The sequence below is a fragment of the Moschus berezovskii genome, chromosome 1 (assembly GCF_049115385.1).
Source record: "Moschus berezovskii isolate FMDL1 chromosome 1, NW_MosBer_1.0, whole genome shotgun sequence".
Taxonomy (NCBI): Eukaryota; Metazoa; Chordata; class Mammalia; order Artiodactyla; family Moschidae; genus Moschus; species Moschus berezovskii.
The window spans coordinates 57,165,421-57,177,945 of NC_142460.1; the positions used below are offsets into that span (position 1 = coordinate 57,165,421).

At 38.2% G+C, this 12,525-nt stretch overlaps 1 protein-coding gene across 1 annotated transcript in view; it reads left to right on the forward strand.

Annotated features, from left to right (window-relative positions):
• EPHA3 (EPH receptor A3) overlaps nt 1–12,525 on the forward strand; it is a 432,011-nt gene that overhangs the window by 211,573 nt on the left and 207,913 nt on the right. The gene's annotated exons all lie outside the window — the stretch shown is intronic.

Below are 12,525 nucleotides of genomic sequence, written 5' to 3' on the forward strand. Positions count from 1 at the left end.
AAATAATTCTAAAAGATTAAGTCAAACTTGTATGCAAAGCACATATTAGCTATTGTCACAGGGATATATTCTGGATAATATAATACTATTTTCATTTTTAAATTCATACACATTATTTAAAAACTATATTTTAGGAAGTTCTATAAATGTAACTTGCTATATCTTTGACAGTTTTTTTTTAAAACACTCATGGAAAGCATATGGAACTGTTAATTACTGTGAAGTCTTCAGAAAAATAAACCATTCCAGCAATAGTAATGAGACCATTGATAAATTCAGTCTAGAATATTCAGAATGTTTAGATTATGTTGAAAAAAATGTGAACTCAGTGAAAATTATGCCTACTATCTATTTCTCAGATATGAAACCTTAGTGACTTAGTTCTACAGACAATTTTTATGTTACTGATTTAAAATTCTTGATAATGTGGTTTCCCCTGATTACTTTTCCCAAGTAAAAAATAACATTCTATCTTTTGCTAGCCAATGGATTTTTAAAAATATAACCAGATTATATAACTTTCCTCCACCCATTCCTTAAATAACCCCTTTCAGCTGTGCTACCTTTTGCATCTAAAATGAATTCCACTTCTTACCATAGCCTGGAAGCCCTGTCCATCTCCTTCTTCATGGAATACAGCCCCTGCCTCGCTCATCCTCACTTATTTTACTCCATCATTGTTCTTAACACAGAAATTAGGACAGTATAAGTAATTTCATGTCTCTCCTTTCTTTGTTCAAAGGCTAATGGTTACTAAGGACATTTCCTTTGCTTAGAATATTCTCTGCCACCAACTGTCTAATGGTTGTCTCTCTCTTAATATCAAGGGCTCAAAACAAATGTTATTCCTCAGAGAAGACTTCCTGACTTCATTCATTCATTCATTCAATAAATGTTGAAAGAACACACAATAGGCAGTTGCCTCTGCAGTTGATATGCAGCACTGAATGATGGGCAATAATCTCTGCCTTTATAATGTTCGGGCTTCCCTTGCGGCTCAGCAGGTAAAGAATCCACCTGTAAAGTGGGAGATCTGGGTTCAGTACCTGGGTCGGGAAGATCCCCTGGAGAAGGGAAAGGCTACCCACTCTAGTATTCTGGCCTGGAGAATTCCATAGACTGTATAGTCCATGGGGTCACAAAGAGTCAAACACGACTGAGCGACTTTCACTTTATGATGTTTATAGCCTAGTAAAGAAGAAATCATAAACAAAATAAATACATTAGAAGGTAATACTTTATGGAGAGCAAACATGAATCATAAATGGAGAATAAGAAGTTCCAGGGGTTAGGGATACAGTTTTTAAAAGAAGGACCTCATGAAGAAGGTCAAATTTGGATGAAACCCTGAAGGAATTGAGGAAGCAAACCACACTGATAGAGGGAGTACATGACTGACATTTGCAGATGGGCAAAACGGCCCAGAGCCAGAACTACTGATGTATTTTATGAATATTAAGGAGGTCAGTTTACCAGATGACAAATGAAGTAGGAAGAGGAGGTGGCATGCAAGAGAAGTAACATAAAGGAATGGGACAGATCAACCAAGGCCTTATCATGCATGCTGAGACTGCTTTTATTCTGAATAAAATCAGAACCACTGGAGCCTTTGAACAGAGAGGGCACAACCTCCTCCAATTCATGCTCACTCTAGCTGCTGTGTTGGAATGAAGTTCTTCATGGACAATATGAACCCAGAGAGACTAGTTAGGAAGGTGTCCAGTAATTTGATCTAAAGATCCAGGAAGTCTTGGGAAATGGAGGCAGCAGTGAAAATGGTGAGAACTGGCAAAATATTAGATATATTTTGAAGGTAGAGTTGACAAAATTTGCTCTGAATAAAAGACAGAAATAGGAGTTAGGATAGTTCCAGGATTTTCAGTCTTAGCAAAGTGGAAAAGACATTTACTGTGATAGGTAACTGCCAGGGTACCAGGTTTGAGGAAGCTATCCAGCTTATATGGTACCTTTGAGAGTTGTAATTAAGCCCTGGGCCTGCGTGAGGTAATAAAAGCAGAGTGTACAAACAAAGCAGAGATAATGTGCAAGAACTGAACCTTGATTCGCACGAAAATTATGTTATCCATGTAAGCCAGTGAAAGCATTTTTTTCCCCTCACCACTCTCCTAGCCCTTTTAATCTCTGTTAAATGTCTTTTCTTTATTTTTAGCATTCCATTGATACCTGAAAGTTTCTTATTCATTATTCATATTAACTTGATATCATCTTTTGCATCCAATGGGATATATACTCTGTAAGAATAGGAAAATGATTCAACTTATTCACAAAATATAATGGAGGTTGTTATAGCTTGCCCTCTAAAAACAGGTATGAAATAATTAATTTTTTAATCTATCCTTGGTTTTTAACAAAAAAATAACATTTATAGCTACAGAATGATTAAGAACAGAAAAATAATAGATAACATTTATTGAGTACTTAGCACATTTCCTTGCCTTTAAATGTAAGAAATTCTTTTAAACTGCAGAACAACCCTGGAGGGAAACACTATTATTGTCATTTTACAGATGGGGAAACTGAGGAACAGCAATGCTAAATACTTTGCCAAAAGTAATGTAGACCACAGTGAGAAAATTGAGATTTTAAACTCAGGGATCCGGTTCCCAATGGTAAAAATGCTTTTTTTTACCACTATATCAATGTTTCTCAGGTGAAGGCTAGAATATAGTGAAGTCAATAAAAGGGTGACACAAAGTTTGGAGGTGCTTGTGAACTGTCAAGTTAAGAGAGAGAATGATGTCAGCTAAACAAGAGAAAAAAAATCACCATTTTGTGTAATTATGATATTCTGGAAATGTACATTGTACAGGATGCAAGTTTATCAGACTTCCCCAAAAGAAAACTAAGGATAAGAGAAAGAAAAAGAGAGCAAAAATATTTATATTTGGTTTAGCATCAGTTTTTTTAGAAATAGAACATTTTCATAGAGCTCATTGAAGTCAATGCCCTTATTCACAGAGAAGCTAAGGAGATTCCCCCGGTTACATTGTTTGATATTTACCTAAATTGTAGTAAACATTTAGAATACTACTTCAGCCATTTCTTCTCCCCACTCAAGATTGTCCCTTGATGAAACACTGACCTTGCATTTTCAGTAAAAATGGAAGAAAATATACTAAGTTGGTGTATTTTTTCATTTTTTCTGACAAAAATATGTCTGAATATTATCATATTCTGAATATTATCATATAATATAACAGATTACTCTTTTAGATCCATAGAGGCATGCTTACCTTATAGGAAAACATACTAGAATTTATTTTGGGGGGAAAAGTAAAAAAAAAAGCCTAAAATGTGCATGCTTCCTAACAATACTTGATATATAAGAAGTTATAAAGTAGTACAATTTAAAAATCACACATACACATTTGTTCAGCATTTATATATAATATTTATCGTGATGAAAAACAATTTCTCATTTGCATTGTCAATGTTGTGTATTCAAGCTCAGGTATATATGCATTTGTCATTTTAATATAATACTTTCTGTGAGCAGAACATCTTTCTAAATGGATGTGTCATACCATTGCTAGGTAGAGTATGAATGATTACAGCCTTAAACTGGTAATACGCCTTCCTGACACTAATATAGGGCTATGATGCTGTATAATGTTGACATTTATAGCTATTTTCATAGACTTTATCTCAAATCCTTGAGTGGAATCAGAGTGTACTGTATATCTACCTTAAAGTGCCTGGGCACGGACAAGCACAGAAACTATTATGTGATGAAAAGTGTCACAGATTTCAGTGTTCCATTGCTGCGAGTTGTTTTAGAACCAATGGAAATATAAGCTTGGCAATCTTCTGCCAGCGGCAAATGGTAACTATAACCTATGGTCAGATGACAAACCTAACCAAAGGTCCCTATAATTAGCCTGATAATAAATACTGTTTATGTAAATCTTGAACACGACTAGGCATATTAAAACTCAAATGCACCATAATGGTTGCATAAATGATGTTGCCTTGCTTCAGTGTTAAGAATAATGAGATATTCAGGTTTGGAAAATTTGTCAGGATAATTAGTTTAACCTCAAAATGGAAAACATGTTTATTTAACCTAAGCTTGATAGAAATGCTTCTAAATGATTTTAAATGCTTTTTTATCTTAAAAAAGAATTCTGGAAATACTTTCACCCTGTGTTGGTGGCATCAGATGTGGTAATTATTATACAACAATAACTGCAGAGACAATGATCTCAATATAGCACTTACTGTGTGATAAACTCTGCATTCAGATGCTTATATATTTCCTTTTCTCCTTTGCTTTTCGCTTCTCTTCTTTTCACAGCTATTTGTAAGGCCTCCTCAGACAGCCATTTTGCTTTTTTGCATTTCTTTTCCATGGGGATGGTCTTGGTCCCTGTCTCCTGTACAATGTCACGAACCTCCGTCCAGAGTTCATCAGGCACTCTATCTATCAGATCTAGTCCCTTAAATCTATTCCTCACTTCTACTGTATAATCATAAGGGATTAGATTTAGGTCATATCTGAATGGTCTAGTAGTTTTCCCTACTTTTCAATGTAAGTCTGAATTTGGCAATAAGGAGTTCATGATCTGAGCCACAGTCAGCTCCTGGTCTTGTTTTTGCTAACTGTATACAGCTTCTCCATCTTTGGCTGCAAAGAGTATAATCAATCTGATTTTGGTGTTGACCATCTGGTGATGTCCATGTGTAGAGTCTTCTCTTGTGTTGTTGGAAGAGGGTGTTTGCTATGACCAGTGGGTTCTCTTGGCAAAACTCTATTAGCCTTTGCCCTGCTTCATTCCTTGCTCCAAGGCCAAATTTGCCTGTTACTCCAGGTGTTTCTTGACTTCCTACTTCTGCATTCCAGTCCCCTATAATGAAAAAGACATCTTTTTTGGGTGTTAGTTCTAAAAGGTCTTGTAGGTCTTCATAGAACCATTCAACTTCGGCTTCTTCAGCGTTACTGGTTGGGGCATAGGCCTGGATTACTGTAATATGGGCTCGATAAAGGACAGAAATGGTATGGACCTAACAGAAGCAGAAGATTTTAAGAAGAGGTGGCAAGAATATACAGAAGAACTGTACAAAAAAGATCTTCACGACCAATATAGTCACGATAACGTGATCACTGACCTAGAGCCAGACATCTTGGAATGTGAAGTCAAGTGGGCCTTAGAAAGCATCACTATGAACAAAGCTAGTGGTGGTGTTGGAATTCCAGTTGAGCTATTTCAGATCTTGAAAGATGATGCTGTGAAAGTGCTGCACTCAATAGGCCAGCAAATTTGGAAAACTCAGCAGTGGCCACAGGACTGGAAAAGGTCAGTCTTCATTCCAATCCCAAAGAAAGGCAATGCCAAAGAATGCTCAAACTACCACACAATTGCACTCATCTCACATGCTAGTAAAGTCATGCTCAAAATTCTCCAAGCCAGGCTTCGGCAATATGTGAACCGTGAACTCCCAGATGTTCAAGCAGGTTTTAGAAAAGACAGAGGCACCAGAGATCAAATTGCCACCATCCGCTGGATCATGGAGAAAGCAAGAGAGGTCCAGAAGAGCATCTATTTCAGCTTCATTGACTATGCCAAAACCTTTGACTGTGTGGATCACAATAAACTGTGGAAAATTCTGAAAGAGATGGGAATACCAGACCATCTGACCTGCCTCTTGAGAAACCTGTATGCAGGTCAGGAAACAACAGTCAGAACTGTACATGGAACAGACTGGTTCCAAATAAGAAAAGGAGTGCGTCAAGGCTGTATATTGTCACCTTGCTTATTTAACTTCGATGCAGAGTACATCATGAGGAACGCTGGGCTGGAAGAAGCACAAGCTGGAATCAAGATTGCTGGGAGAAATATCAATAATCTCAGATATGCAGATGACACGACCCTTATGGCAGAAAGTGAAGAGGAACTCAAAAGCCTCTTGATGAAAGTAAAAGAGGAGAGTGAAAAGGTTGGCTTGAAGCTCAACATTCAGAAAACAAAGATCATGGCATCTGGTCGCATCACTTCATGGGAAATAGATGGAAAAACAATGGAAACAGTGTCAGACTTTATTTTGGGGGGCTCCAAAATCACTGCAGATGCTGATTGCAGCCATGAAATTAAAAGACGCTTACTCCTTGGAAGGAAAGTTATGACCAACCTAGATAGCATATTAAAAAGCAGAGACATTACTTTGCCAACCAAGGTCCGTCTTGTCAAGGCTATGGTTTTTCCCGTGGTCATGTATGGATGTGAGAGTTGAACTGTTAAGAAAGCTGATCACCGAAGAATTGATGCTTTTGAACTGTGGTGTTGGAGAAGACTCTTGAGAGTCCCTTGTCCCGCAAGGAGATCCAACCAGTCCATTCTAAAGGAGATCAATCCTGGGTGTTCATTGGAAGGACTGATGCTAAAGCTGAAACTGCAATACTTTGGGCCACCTCATGCAAAGTGTTGACTCACTGGAAAAGACTCTGATGCTGGGAAAGGTTGGGGGCGGGAGGAGAAGGGGACGACCGAGAATGAGATGGCTGGATGGCATCACCGACTCTGTGGACATGAGTTTGAGTGAACTCCGGGAGTTGGTGATGGACAGGGAGGCCTGGCGTGCTGTGATTCATGGGGTCGCGGAGAGTCGGACACGACTGAGCGACTGAACTGAACTGAACTGTGTGATAAACAGAGTTCCAAGGTTTTACATATATTAATTTATGTAGTCAACAGAACAACTTTATGGGGTAGCTACTATTATTACTCCTGTTTTATGAGCTAAGGAACTGAAACGGAAAGGTGTTTTGACATGCTCCTGGTCAGAGTGCTGGTATGTGGAATTCTGCTATCATCAGGGATCACTGAAGTATACAGAACTTAAATGTTCTGTATCTGAATTCTTTTATGTGGGGAATGTGGAGAGATGGAGAGAGACTGGGGCTTGGTTCTGCCTTTTATTCTTCATTCCCACTGACAGCCCATAATGCTTGTTATGTTGCCTTGAAGTAGAAAGAAAAGTAAAAAATGTTAGTCACCCAGTTGTGTCCAATCCTTTGTGATCCGTGGACTGTAGCCTGCCAGGCTCCCCTGTCCATGAGGATTCTCCAGGCAAGAATACTAGAGTGGGTTGCCATTTCTTCCTCCAAGGGATTGTCCCAACCCAGGTATCGAACCCCTGTCTTCTGTGTCTCCTGAATTTCAGGAGGATTGTTTGCCCACGAGCCATGGGAAAGCCACATAAGTTGCCTTATGACTGATTAAATTTGGTATTAAAGTTGGTATTAAAAATGAATGGTTTTAGAATTTACTTCTGAGGATATTCTATGAAAAAGAAAGAAATTATATGTAGTATATTAATGTATTCCATCCTTTATAATGGGATCCTGGAGCAGACAGTTTGTGCCAGGCAAGTTTATTTGAGAGTTTTACTCCAATTTTAATCTGTTAATTATATATATATATGTGTACATATATATAAGAATATATACACATACATGTGTATATATATTGTGTTTAATTTTATTTATTGAGTCTCATGTTATAAAATAAAATTTTATTTAATTTTCTGCATTCTCTTTAGTGCTAGAAGGCTAAATACACATGAGTATGTGAAAGAGGATCATAAAGGATCATTGAGAATTGCAGTGACAAAGATAGAGAAAAATTAATATATAAAGGGAAGAAAAATGTTATAATTCCTACCCATTGCCACTCTGCTCTTCTTCTTGTCATTCCACTCAAGTTTAATTAATAGAAGTGAATTCCTTTACATTGTTTTCTAATGAGTGGCCTTTCTGGGGAGTGAAGCCATGGCGGGCGAAGTTTTAGCTTTCTGGGGTATAAGCAGCAAAGAAAGCTCAGCCTGAGAGGTACCTGATGTAACAGATGATGCTTCCTTGCCTTCAGTTTAGGATTTGTCCTCTGAAATCTCTCCTGCGTTTATCAAACGTAATGTCAGATTATACAAACTGTGAAGCTGCCATCAGCTGCTAGTTGGACAATTCTTCTAAATGTCCTAAATGTTCATTTCTGTAGATTATATCACCAGTTTTTAAATTATTTTAATGAGGTCCTAATCACTGAAGTTCTATTACACAAGTATCAATAAAAAAATTTATCATCCCTCATAAACTTATAGAGTAATGCATATTATTTTAACCAATTCTATCATTATTTACAATAACCTTTTGATAATTTCTGCCACATTTGTTCTGATATATTCTTCACCCCTTCTCTCTAATGGGTCAGCAGACACCCCTCAAAAATGTGCTTTAAAATAATATACTGGTAAGCTGTTAAAAAGGAACTGTGATGTTAACTAAAATTTCTTACTAATCTCTTTTTATTTTTTGGTATACTCAAGGTGTGTTTGATTAACAGTAAAACTGCCCATTATTGCAAAGGAGGTTGAAGACATACCTGTAGATTAAAAAATAGAAAATCACATCTACTTTTCAATTTTAAACTTTTAGCCCGGCGTGATAAATTGATCTTCACTGTTACTATTACTTGGAGAAGGAAATGGCAACCCACTCCAGTGTTCTTGCCTGGAGAATCCCAGGGACGGGGGAGCCTGGTGGGCTGCCGTCTATGGGGTCACACAGAGTCGGACACGACTGAAGTGACTTAGCAGTAGCAGCAGCAGTTACTATTACTATGTGATGTATAGGTCAAATAAAAACTAGATAGTAGTCACTCTTTGATAAAAGGACTTGCAGGCAGTTTCTTTCTTAGGAGTTATTGGGGTATTTTGTAATTGAAGTAAGAGACAGAGAGAAAAATAGAGATCATTTGCGTCTGTTGTATAAATTAACACTTGATTTAGACCAGCCTTCCATAATAATAAGATGAAAAAAGGTGAAAGTTATTTACAGAATTCTTGAGTAATAAGATCAGTAGGAAAGGTCAGGTATAAGATAACTTATAGTCAATTGTAGGCACTTAAGACTGAAGAGTTATTACTAAATTGCTAACTAAGGACCTTGAAGTGTGATGTTGCATGAGATTACGTGTAAGGATCATTTGTTCCATTTTATGACTTTGTCACTTAAAAGATCAGAACTTTCTACCCTTTGAGGCTAAAAGTTTGGCCTGGTTTATAGGACATGTGCCCGACTGCCAAGATACATGAAAATATCTGCTTTTTGTGATAATATATGACCCTATCTCTACATTTTAGAGCAGAGTTCATCTGGATGTATGGTACCACCAATGACTGAGGAGCCAATCTGGCAATCAAATTAATTCTGAGTTGACAAGCTCATATTCTAGTACCTGATAAGATGTTGGGCTCTCTACACCACTAAGCCTAATTATTTTTATACTTCCAAGAAGTTGGTAGAAAGATATAATAATTCTTTCCAGAAATCACTTGAATAATGAATAAAGGCTTATTTATTGGGAAAGTAGGGGAACATAAGAAAGCACTTATAAAAATGAATTGATTTAAGCTTTTATGCCAAACTGCATTGCTTAAAATTCCTTGCTTACACAGGCTATTTATTAACATAATATTGTATTTTTCAAATTTATTGAGATATATAGGATAGAATTTTAAACTATACTGTTAAATCTAGAGAAAGTATAACCTAGCAATTAAGGAATCTACAGCTTGAACTAAGTCTCTAAAGCCTCTAATAATACGGTACAGTTCAGTCGTTCAGTCGTGTCCGACTCTTTGCAGCCCCATGAACCACAGCACACCAGGCCTCCCTGTCCATCACCAACTCCCGGAGTTTACCCAAACCCATGTCCATTGAGTCGGTAATGCCATCCAACCATCTCTCCTCTGTCGTCCCCTTCTCCTCCTGCCCTCAATCTTTCCCAACATCAGGGTCTTTTCAAATGAGTCAGCTCTTCGCTTGGAGTTTCAGCTTCAACATCAGTCCTTCCAATGAACACCCAGGACTGATCTCCTTTGGGATGGACTGGTTGGATCTCCTTGCAGTCCAAGGGACACTCAAGAGTCTTCTTCAAAAGCATCAATTCTTTGGCACTCAGCTTTCTTTATAGTCCAACTCTCACATCCATACATGACTACTGGAAAAGCCATAGCCTTGACTAGATTGACCCTTGTTGACAAAGTAATGTCTCTGCTTTTCAATATGCTGTCTAGGTTGCCACAGTGTTTTTCAAAGTATTTGAAACATTTTATATTTCTGTCAGCAGTATATGAAAATTTTGGCTTGTTTACTTCCTCACCGCAGCTTAGAATGGTCAGTCTTTTCGATTTTAGCCGTTATAATAGGTGTGTATTTAATACTGAAGAAGCTGAAGTTGAATGGTTCTATGAAGACCTACAAAAACTTCTAGAACTAACACCCAGAAAAGATGTTATTTTCATTATAGGGGATTGCAATGCAAAAGTAGGAGGTCAAGAAATACCTGGAGTGACAAGCGAATTTGGCCTTGAAGTACAGTATTACTGGTCGGGGCATAGACTTTTCAATTCTAGCCATTATAATAGATGTGTATTTAATATCTTATTGTAGTTTTCATTTGCATTTTCGTAAAACTAATGGGGCATCTTTTCATTTGCTTATTCTCCGTCTATATGTCTTCTTTTGCAAAATTTATGTATATTTAATTATTTTGTCCTCTTTTGGGGGGATGGGGATTTTTTTAAGCTGTACAGTTTTGAGAATTCTTCATATATACTCAACACAAGTTTTTTATCAGATATTTGATTTGCAAATATTAGTTGAGTATATTGAATGAAGCAGGGCAAAGGCAAGTGATGAAGCTCACTCACAAAGGAAGAGCTAATCCAAATAGCTCCACTTGTATTAAATGCATTAAATTTGAAAGAGAACAAAGTTGGAGAACTAACACTAATGGTTTCCAGACTATTCAAGTTGATGTGGTAATTGTATGAAAATAAATAAATAGGTCAAAGGAACAGAACAGAATGCAGCAATAGACTCACACATGTATTCACAAATGATTCTCCAGAAAGCTGCCAAGAAATTTAGTGGAGAAAGTACAGTCATTTTAACAAATAGTGCTGAAACAATCAGCCATTTGCAAAAGATGAACGTTGATCCTACTTTGTATTGAACACAAAAAAACAATTCAAGTAGACCATAGATTTAATGCTGCTGCTGCTGCTGCTAAGTCACTTCAGTCGTGTCTGACTCTGTGCGACCCCATAGACGGCAGCCCACCAGGCTCCCCCACCCCTGGGATTCTCCAGGCAAGAACACTGGAGTGGGTTGCCATTTCCTTCTCCAATGCCTGAAAGTGAAAAGTGAAAGTGAAGTCTCCCAGTCATGTCTGACTCTTCGCGACCCCATGGACCGCAGCCTACCATGCTCCTCCATCCATGGAATTTTCCAGGCAAGAGTACTGGAGCGGAATGCCATTGCCTTCTCCAGTAGATTTAATGCAAAAACCTAAAACTATAAAATAGAAGAAAACATAAAGGAAAAATCACTGTGGCTTGTGTAAGGAGAACAGTTGGCAAGCCACATCTACAAGCCAAACTGACCTTCTAGCTACGTTTCTATGATGCGTGCTGCTGCTGCTGCTGCTGCTAAGTCGCTTCAGTCGTGTCCGACTCTGTGCGACCCCATAGATGGAAGCCCACTAGGCTCCCCAGTCCCTGGGATTCTCCAGGCAAGAACACTGGAGTGCTATGATGTGTGAGTTAAGAATAATTTTTCTACATATTTAAATTGACTCAGTTCAGTCTCTCAGTCGTATCTGACTCTTTGTGACCCCATGGACTGCAGCACGCCAGGCCTCTCTGTCCATTACCAACTCCCAGAGTTTACCCAAACTCATGTCCATTGAGTCAGTGCTGCCATCCAACCATCTCATCCTCTGTCGTCCCCTTCTCCTCCCACCTTCAATCTTTCCCAGCATCAGGGTCTTTTCAAATGAGTCAGTTTCTCATGATGTACTCTGCATGTAAGTCAAATAAGCAGGGTGACGATATATAGCCTTGACGTACTGCTTTCCTGATTTGGAACCAGTCTGCTTCATCACTTGTATCTTTCAAGGAATTTTTTCGACTCATCTAAGTTTTCAAATTTATTATAATAAAAAGTTTTACATTATTTTCTTATCTTTCTTTTTATTTATTTATAATTTATTTATCTATGGCTGTGCTGAGAATTCACCCCTGTGAGGGCTTTCTCTAGTTGGGGAGAGTCAGGGCTGTTCTCTAGCTGTGTACAGGTTTCTTATACTGGTGGCTCCTCTTGTTGCAGAGCACAGACTCTGGGTGCACAGGCTTCAACAGTTGCAGCACAAGGGTTCAGGAGTTGTGATTTGCTGGCTCTAGCATGTGCAGCTTCAGTAGTTGTGGCACATGGACTCAGTTGTGGCTCGAGGGCCCTAAAGTGTACAGGTTTCAATAGTTGCGGTGCACGGGCTCAGTATTGTGCAACACGGGCTTAGCTGCCCCACAGAATGTGAAATCTTCCCAGAGTAGGGATTGAACCTGTGTCCCTGGCATTGGCAGGCAGATTCTTAGCCACTGTGCCACCAGGGAGTCTCTTATCTTTCTTATAGTATATAATCTGTAGTAAGGTCATTTCTCTTGTTT